This window comes from Muscardinus avellanarius (assembly GCF_963383645.1).
Source record: "Muscardinus avellanarius genome assembly, chromosome: 1".
Lineage (NCBI taxonomy): Eukaryota > Metazoa > Chordata > Mammalia > Rodentia > Gliridae > Muscardinus > Muscardinus avellanarius.
In genome coordinates this window covers 203,221,503-203,232,235 of record NC_137786.1, presented here as the reverse complement: position 1 = coordinate 203,232,235, position 10,733 = coordinate 203,221,503, and positions in this window count along the sequence as shown.

Below are 10,733 nucleotides of genomic sequence, written 5' to 3'. Positions count from 1 at the left end.
ATTGTTTTTTCTGGTAATGAAATGAAATATAATTTACTTTTATAAACACCAAGGGGAGGTACATAGAGAATATGATGAGTGTGCAGTTAAGAAAAGAGATAGGGATCTAGCTTTGGAGATGGGAAATTAAGAGAAGACAACATGACAATAATACATGAACTAGTCCCTAGAGAATGAGTAAAAGTTGACAAAATGAATCAAAATTGGGCTAGGCATAAAGAACATTCTAGAAAAATGAAACAATTTGGAACTTCAGAAATATACAATTGTATTTGGCACAATAAATTGCAAGAAATGTATTATGACTGAAAGTTTTACAATTGAGATAATATTGTCATAAATAATAGGGAGAAAAATATGAAGGTAAATAGATAACATTTACCAAATAGGTACTCTAAACCAGGAATTGTGTTAAACATCTGACCTGTCCCATCTCACTTAATCCTTACAAAAATATTAAAGAAGTAAGTAGTTTAGATGCCACATTCAGAGAAGAGAAATTATACTTTATTTAATGAGTTTATTTCATCCATGCCTATTAACTAAAGAATATTGGAGTCAGGATTTAAATCTAGATAAGACTGATTTCACAATGCAAATTGGGTTACAATGTGATCTGTGACATTAGTGTGGGTGCTAATTAAATATGTTAATTCTTAGTGTTCTCACAAATGTATAGGGAGTTCATGAATCTGGATTTTTGGTAGGTCTTAAGCACAGTAGAATTTGAGGTCCTTTATGTGTAGGGCAGGGGGAGAATGAACAACTGGAAAGAGTGCATCAGGGAAAATATGAAGACCTTGAATATATTTCAAAGGATTTGGACATATATTACAAGCAAGAATAGTCATGAAAGTTTTAAAGAAGTGAGTTGAAGTTCATCTCAAATCTTTACTTTTTGTTGGTACCAAAATATGTCATCAGTGCTATTGTTTACATTTCATTCCATGTTGTTTTACAAAGTACAAAGTATAGAAGTATATAAATAGAAATCCACTGTCCATAATAAGCCCTATGAACAATTAGATGTATATTCCTTTAGTTTTAAATTCTATATAGTAAACTATACTATTTTATAAAACAATAATAAAATCATGCAAAATTTTCTATGTTCTTTAGATTACAATGCAAAATAGGAGTCTATACACTTTTTATGAGAGCAAGAGAGTAAATAGCTGATGGTTGACAAGATCAATTCTGTTGCTAAAAGCAACCTTAATGCACAATGCATGGAAATAGCTTTGTTTTCATAATACTTAATTTACAAGCACAGATAATGAACCAAATTTCACCTTTGGAACATAATTTTCCAGCTCTTTGCCCTAAAGTCTTGTTTAGAAGAGATATAAATTAGAAGCAGAAAGAAAAATTAGGATAAAATTATGCTTAGCTAGGCATCAAGTGAAGAGGATTTAAATTTCGGTTGTAGGCCGGGCATGGTGGTGCACACTTGTAATCCCCGTGTTTGGAAAGCACTGGTTCAAAGCCCGCCTTTCTGGCTTAAGAGACCCTGTTTCCAAAAATAAATAAATAAATAAATAAATAATAAAATTAAATAAAATTTAAATATATATATATACATATATATATGAAGTCAGGATTTAAATCTAGATAAGACAATGCAAATTGGCTTACAATGTGATCTGTGACATTAGTGTGGGTGCTAATTAAATATGTTAATTCTTAGTGTTTATTTAGAAGTATATTTTACATGGAAGACAGTTTGAAAGGCTCTAGAGAACACCACCCAAAAAAATAAAAAGTATATTAAAATGTTTTGTTTTTAAACATAATACATTTTAACCACTTTATGTGTACAATGCAGTGTTTTATTAACTTTACTATGTTGTCAGTCACCACCATAAATCATATCTAGAATATTTTCACCCATCTCCATGTTTCTTGGTGGTATGGTGGCTTCAGTGCAGTATGCCAATAGAATGATAGTAGAAACTATGAGACCTCTTGGGGTTTAAGCTCAGAAATCAAACAGTACTACTTCTGTTACATTCTATTGATCAAAGTAGATGTGATCTGGCCTACATTCAAGGAATAGAGAAACCTGTATCTTAATGGAAGTTTCTAGAAAGAATTTGTAGACATTTTTTCATACCCCAGAAAAATTATCTGCACTCACTCACTAGAAGCAGAATCTCAAATCCAAAGAGAGCAAGAAAATCAGGTGCCCAGTTTCTCTAGAATTACTAAAGAGATAAAGAAGCATCTGGACCACCTTCCATGTATGGGGTTACATTAATCTATTCCAGTGTGCTCCCCATAAAGAGAATACCTCAGCTTTTCCTATGTGTATCATCATATTTTATTCTCATGACAAAATCATAAAGTAGTCATTATTAACTTTATTTTATATAAGGAATCTGTCCAAATGTGTTTGTCATCTTTCTTGAAGCTGCATCGCAATTGCATGGTGGAGCCAAGATTGATGCCTCAATTATATAAATCTATTATCCATACATTATATTACTCAGGGTGCAATACTGAGATTAAGGGCAGGTTTTACTGGCCTGGGGCATAACAGTACTGTTCTTTGACAATATAATATATGTGACTGGAAACCAGAAGCATGTATTGTTAAAGATAGATCCATTTTTTTATCATTGTCAGCATCACAGAAAACTTCGAATTGCAAAAGCACATAAGAGTCTTCAAGAAACAGTGTGGAGAGGAAGATAGAGGAAAGAGATGACAGGACTATTAAAAGTAGAGGGGGAGAGATTAAAAATGAAAATGAAAAGGTATAGAGGAAATGAGATCAGAGAGAGAGAGAGAGAGAGAGAAAGAGAGAGAGAGAGAGAGAGAGAGAGAGAGAGGGAGAGGCAACAACTGAAACTGAGTGTGTGTGTGGGGGGAAATGTTCTCATCAATTACTGCAGAGATAAAGCAAAACAAGAATAAGATGAAGTTATTTTATCTCAGAAGTTGAAATTTTAGGAAGAATGTTTATATGTCTCTTTGTAGCACTTAAACTCCTGTGCCTTTAAATGTTAGTAGATAACATAAGTCTCAACCTTATATTCTCAAGAAATCTTACAAATGAAACTCAAGGATATCCATTAACCATTTTAGGACTTAGGTCGAGCAGAACCAAAGAAGAGTAGATGGATATGATCAATCTACAGCACATTCATAAATGACATTATCATGTGATATTATAATGCAACAATAAAAGCATGTAAAAGGAAACTTCAAAATGGCAAGTGTGGGATGCAGCACATCTCAATAGCTGGAATAAAGAAAATTCAACTACCAAGAAGGCAGCTTTTTTTTTTGTGGGTCTGGGGATGGAACCCAGGGGCATTTGACCTCCAAGCTACACCTCCTGCCCTATTTTTTATTCTTTATTTTGAAACCAGGTCTCACTGAGTTGGGGAGGGCCTCACTAAGTAGCTGAGGCTGTCCACGAACCATGATCCTCCAGGCTCAGCCTCCCAAATGCTAGGATTACAAGCATGTGCCACCATGCCCAGCTAAGAAGGCAGCTTCCTGACAATAATAATAATAATAATAATAATAATAATAATAAATAATAGTAATAAACAAAGCAGCTGAAGATATTCATGAACAAAAACATGAAGAGGAACCAAGCCAGTAAGAAATCCAACACTCTGACCTTGAGATCCACTGTAAAGAGCCCAAGCACATGACAGACCTGTTGTGGTGGCTGATGCCATCTCAGGCAACTGGCCTGAACCATGTTTGTTGGCTTTGGCTCCATAGCCCCAAGAAGTTGAGACAAGAAATCTAAGAACATGAAGTTTAGAAAGTGGTAGCAGAGCTCCAACATCTTAAGCAACCAGCAACATGCTTCAGGGATGCAGAAAAAGAGCAAAAAGCCTGAATGCTCACTAGAGGCGACAAACACAGTAGCACACCGTGCCCTCCAGAGACCTGGCCTACAGGACAGCAAGGTAAGCACATTGCATTACTTGTTACTTGGCAGAGGACCATCCAGAGCAGCTGAAGGACACTGGTGGGCTAAGACCTGATGGCCTATCCCATAGGTAGACCAGTTAGAACCTCCAGAGATGTGTAAAAGGCCAATAGTGCTCAAGGTGCAGTGCCATCACAAGATCACAGAGACTTGCTCCAAGACTACAGTGGACATCCTCCACCGGTGTGGGTAGAAAGGAGCAGGCCCAGGGCAAGAAGGCAAAGAGCACAGGGCTTGAGATCATAGAGCCCAAGGTAGTGAATGCAGAGCCAGAGCTGAAGAGCACAGAGCCCACATATGGAGGGCTCAGAGCACAGGGATGGAAAGTGCAGAGCCCAGGGTAGGGAAATGCAAAACCCTGAGTTTACATGGCACTCATTTACAGTGACATTCAAGCCCTGACACCTAAGCACAAAGTTTGCAGAGGAAAGAGAGGGGCGCAAACACTTATAAAGTTGGTCCAAAAGCTGACAATATGTTATAGAGTAAATGAGGGACATTGGAATATACTCCAGGATCTACCACAGTGAAAAGACATATAGATATTATATGGGTCTGGGCCCTTTAAATGTAAATCAAGTAGAAATCAACAATGAGAATACCAAAAGAAACTATTTAAATACATAAAGATTGAATGAAAGAGTATTGAGTGAGAAATGAGAAAGAGCAGAAATAAGAGAAAAATAAAGATATTTCTGAAATTAAATGAAAACAGAGACAAAACATACCAAAATCTATGGGAAACTTGAAGGCAGTGTTAAGGAAAAGTTTATAGCATTGAGTGCGCACATAAGAACAGAAAGTCGCCAAGTAAACAACATAATAACACATCTCAAGGCCCTATAAAAACTGAAATGGTCTAATTCCAAAGCCAGAAGAAGGCAGGAAATAATTAAAATTAAAGCAGAAATAAATAAAGAATAAAAAAACAAAAGAATAAAAAAAGCTGATTCTTTAAAAAGATCAATAAGATTTACAACCCCTGGCCAATCTAACCAAAAGAAAGAGAGAATCAACTCAAATCATTGAATTCAGAAATGAAAAAGGAAACACCACCACAGTGGGTAAATTCAAAGGATTATCAGAAACTATTTTGAAAATTTGTGCTCCAATAGACTGGAAAACATGGTAGAAATCAACAGATTTTTAAACACATATAAATTGAACTAAGAGGACATAACAAGCCTAAACCAAACAATAGCAAGAAAGGAAAGAGAAACAACAATAAAAAGTCTGCCATCAAAGAAAAGCCTATGTTTCAATTTTCCAGCTGAATTCTACAAAACCTTCAGTGCAGAACTAATTTCAATACTTCACAGTTTGTTTCAGGGAATCAAAAGAGATGAATTTTCCCAGAGATAAAAACTCCTTCTACAAGGCCAGTATCACATTAAATAAAGATACCTCAAAAAGAAAATTAAAGACCAATATCCTTGATGAACATAGATGCAAAGATTTTAAACAAAATACAAGCTATACACATTCAAGAGAACTGTACATCATATCAAGAGAATTGTACACCACAACCAAATTGGTTTCATTCCAGAAAAGCAAGGCTGGCTCAACATGCACAAATCAATACATGTTATTCACCACATGAATAGAACTGAGGACAAAAACACATGATCATAGATGCTAAAAAAGCATTTGGCAAAATCCAACACCCATTCTTATTAAAAACACTGCAGAAAATTGGAGTAGAATGAATGTTTTTCAATATCATTAAGACAATATACAATAAACCCAAAGCCAACATTATATTGAATGGGGAAAAACTGTAAGAATTTTTTCTAAAATCATGACTATCACCACTATCACCACTCCTTTTCAATATAGTCCTAGAGACTCTTGCCACAGCAATAAGACAAGAGAAAGATATCAAAGGAATTCAAATATGAAAAGAGGAATTAAAATAATCCTTGTTTGCAGATGATATGATCCTTTATCTAAAAGACCCAAAAGACTACTGGAGCTGATTAACCAATTCAGCAAAGTTGCAGGATACAAAATCAACATAAAGACATCAATTGCTTTTCTGTATGCCAACAATGAATCCACAATGAAGAAATAAAGAAAAGAATTTCATTTACAATAACCTCAAAACAAATAAAATACCTAGGAATAAACCTAACCAAAGACATAAAAGACCTCTACAATGAAAACTATAAAACATTAAAGAAAAAAATTGAAGAGCCATTGGAAGATGGAAAGATCTCCCTTGCTAATGAATAGGCAGAATAAATATCATCAAAAGGGCCATTCTGCCAAAAGTGATCTATAGATTCAATGCAATTCCTATGAAAATACCAAGGACATTCTTCATAGACCTAGAAAAATTAGTCATGAATTTTATATGTCGAAAGAAAAGACCCAGAATTGCCAAAGCAATTGTCAGCAATAAGAACCATACAGGTGGCATCACAACTTCTGACTTCAAATTTTACTACAGAGCAATAGTAGTAAAAACAGCATGGTATTGGCACAACAACAGGTATATAGAATGATGGAACAAAATAGAAGATACAGAAACAAACCTACACACATATTCAGTTGGTCTTTGACAAAGGGGCCAAACTCATACACTGGAGGAAAAATAGCCTTTTTAACAAATGGTTCTGGGAGAACTGGCTATTTATGTAGAAAGATGGAACTAAATCCTTACTTCTCAGCATGCACAGAAATAAACTAGAGATGGATCAAAGACTTGGAAATTAGACCAGGGAGTGTGAAGCTATTAGACGAGGGCATAGGCTCAATACTGCATCATATAGGCACAGGCAGTAACTTTTTCAACAAAACCTCCAAAGCTCAGAAAATTAAAACAAGAATTAATAAGTGGAATGGCATCAAACTAAAAAATTTCAGCTCATCAAAGGAAACCATCAAGAACCTAAAGAGAAAGCCTACAGAATGGGAGAAGATCTTTACCAGCCACCATTCTGATAGAGGACTAATATCCAGAATATACGAAGAGCTCAAAAGATTCTGCACTAGAAAAACAACCCAATCAAGAAATCGGCAACTACATTGAAGACATTTCACAAATGAAGAGATACAAATGACCAATATGTACATGAAAAAAAAGTTAAACATCATTAGCCATCAGGGAAATGGAAATAAAAACTACACTGATATTCCATCTAACCACAATCATAGTGGCAAGCATAAAGAAGTCAAATAACAAATTCTGGTAAAAATGTGGGGAAATAGAAACTTTTACACTATTGGTGGGACTACAAAATAGTTCAGCTGCTATGGAGATTAGTGTGAAGATTCCTTAGAAAACTGGGAATGGATCCCCCGTAAGATCCAGCTATAACACCCCTGATATCTTTCCAAAGCAGTTGAATTCAGAGAACTACAGTAACATATGCATACCCATGTTCATAGCAGCACAATTTGTAAGAGCCCAAATAAGGAAGCAACCTAGGTCTCCATCAACAGATGAATATATTGCAAAATTATGAGAAATACACACAATGGAATTCTACTCCGCTATAAAGAAGAACAAAATCATGTCATTTGCAAGAAGATGGAAATAGGGGAAGATGGCGACCGAGAAAAGTGGGGCTTAAGAGCCCCGCTAAGAACAAATATCCATTACCACAAAATCAGCGCCTTTCAAAGCCAGAAAACAACATCACCAGAGAAACAAAAAAAATCACCAGGCTCCAGAGAGAAAGCGGACTGAGAACAGAGCCACAGAGGATATCCTCACGCCCGAGGACGCGGCAGACGCGGCAGCAGCGCCATACTGCCGGCGAATTCACGGGACGGCCACAGCAAGCCGAGGGGAGCCGCTGCGGAACAGCCAGGCGGGATTTCTCGGCGCAGAGGACATCTAAAGCTCCCAGTGTCTGAGCTCAGCACACGCTACAGGGATTCAGAGCGGAAATCAAAACCAAGAAAAAAAAAAAAAAAACGCCAGCCCAACAGCCGAGGGCGTAGCAGCGGCGCCATATTGCCACCGGCGGCAGCAGCACGGAACTCACTACAGCTACATCTGCGTACTCAAGAACAGTGAGTCAAATTGCGGGCCACAGCGGAGAAATCCCAGTACTGTACTCACTGGGACTTGACCCGGTGGGAGAGGGGCGGTGGCAGTGATATCACACCATAGGAGAACGTGCAACCTGGCACCCCCCATGGTCTAAAGCAGCCTCTATCGACTCTCTGGGTCGGAGACTCTGTGATAAAACCCAGTAACGGAGTAGTGGGGTCTGAGATACTACTGACTCGAGATCCAGAACACCTTAAGTGAAGTCATAGTGACCCAAGGGAAGAACCCAGAGAAGGCACAAACTTCCGAAATCATGGGAAAGAGGAATAATACTGGAGCAATTAATGCTCACAACCCCACAACATCAGAACCCGATAAAACAGAAAATCAGAGATTTCTAGAAGATCAAATCAGGAAAATAACTGTAGAAATAATAGAGGTGCTTCGAAAAGAACTCAGAGAAAGCCAAAAAGAGATAAAGGATGCAATTAATGAAGTAAAGGCCTCAATTCAAAGCACAAACAACCGATTAGAACACATGGAGAACAGAATCTCGCTCTTAGAAGATGATCATTCCAAAAATGAACGCATAGTTTCTAATCTAGGAAAAAATATCCGACAGCAGGAATCTGATATTGAAGAAATATGGGCCCATTTTAAGAGAGCTAACCTAAGAATAATTGGAATAGAGGAGGGAAAAGAAAGTGAAACTAAAGGGATCAACAATCTCTTCAAGGAAGTAATAGCAGAAAATTTTCCAGACATAGAGCAAGAGGTCGATACGCAGGTCTAGGAAACTTATAGAACTCCCTTTAGACAGGATCGGAGAAGAGGATCCCCACGCCACATAATTGTCAAAATGACCAATGTGGAAGCCAAGCAGAGAATCTTAAAGGCAACAAAAGCAAAGGGCCAAGTGACATTCAGAGGCAAACTAATTAGAATCACTCCAGACTTCCCAAACCAAGTTATGAGAGCCAGAAGGGCTTGGAGTAACATATTCCCAATTTTGAAAGAAAACAACTTCCAGCCAAAAATTTCCTACCCAGCAAAACTTTCTATCAAATTAGATGGAGAAATAAGAAGCTTCCATGACAAACAGAAACGGAAGGAATTTATGTCTTCAAAACCAGCACTAGAGAAAATACTCAAAGAGATTAACTACAAAGAAGAAATAGGTAACACACATCAGAACTAGAGAAACAAGATTTTCCATCCAACAGACAACTAAGATTGGTTATCTGTGGAGATTCATTATTTATGTTAGTCTGTTACCTATCTCTAAAGGGTATTGTTTGCCTTTATTGTTGTTCATTTTTAGCATTTCTAGTTGGAATATTAATATACCTTCAGATATAGCATTTGGAAATATTTTATCCCATTCTATTAGTAACTCTTAACTCTGTTTACATTGTCTTTGGATATACAATATGTTTTTTATTTTTTAGGGAGTTTGTATACTCTTCTGTTGCCTGTGCCATTGAAATCATAACCAAGAAATCACTGCCAATTTCAATGTTGTGAGGTTTTATGACCCAGATTTTCTCCTAAAAGTTTATAGTCTTAAGATTTATATTTAGGTCTTTTATCTATTTTGAGTTAATATTTGTATATGGGATTAGGTAAGGGTCCAATTTTATTCTTTTCCATGTAATTATTATGTTTCAACAATATTTAGTTAAAAGATTATTATTTCCACCACCAAATGTTCGTGGAAACCTTGTCAAAAATAACTTGACAATATAGGGAAGAATTTAGCTCTAGGCTTTTATTTAACTCCAATGGTTTATATATCTGCCTTTAGAATAGAACTACACTGTTTCAATTATTGTAGCTTTATATGGTTTGAAATCAGAAAATATATATCTTCTAGCTTTGTTCTTTTTCAAGATCAATGTGGGTACCTAGAGTCCATATTCCATATTAGGATAGATTTTTTTCTGAAAAATAAATATATAAATATATGATAGTTTCACCTAAAAATAGAAAAAAAATAGATTCTCTGGTAAGAAAGAAAGCAAAAAGAAATATTGAAATGTTATCTTTAAGTCATCAAAAGCTTGGTATCAGACAAATGAAACTGTTATGAGAGATTATCATTTTTAATTTTGGATAAATTGCTATAATACTAGATGTCAACTACTAAGCCAAGCATAGGAGGGGGGGATAGGGAGAGAAAGGGGTGGGGATCGGGTGGGGGCTGACTGGGCGATGTGTGCATGTATGTCTACAAAAGTATGTATCCCACTATGATGTATGAATACAGTGCACCAATTAAAAATACATATGAAAAAAAAAAAAAGAAGATGGAAATACCTGGAGAACATTATGTTAAGTGAGATCAGCTAAGCACAGAAAGAGAAGAGACATATATTTTCTCGAATATGCCCAACTAGGGAATATTAGGGATACCATAGGAACTTCAGATAATGGAGAGGAAACTTCAACAAAGCTAGAAAGGGTTAGGAGAGGAAAAAGGCTGAGGTTGATTCATAGAGGAGCTACATTTGAATAAGTCTATAAGTGTGAATGTAGTATAGTCAACCTGAACACTCATTGTTGGGAAGTGGGAGAAGGGGAAGCTGGGGGGGGGGCACCAAGCATGTGTGAATGTATGCCATTTTCAATATGATTCACATTTAGATGTGAATCTATAGTGTACCAATAAAAAAGTATGTAAAAAAGAAATATCACAGTAAAACACATTAATTTGTTAATTAAATGTACTAATAATAATTTCAAAAAGAAAAATGCTATTACATGTAGAAAACAGTTTTTAAA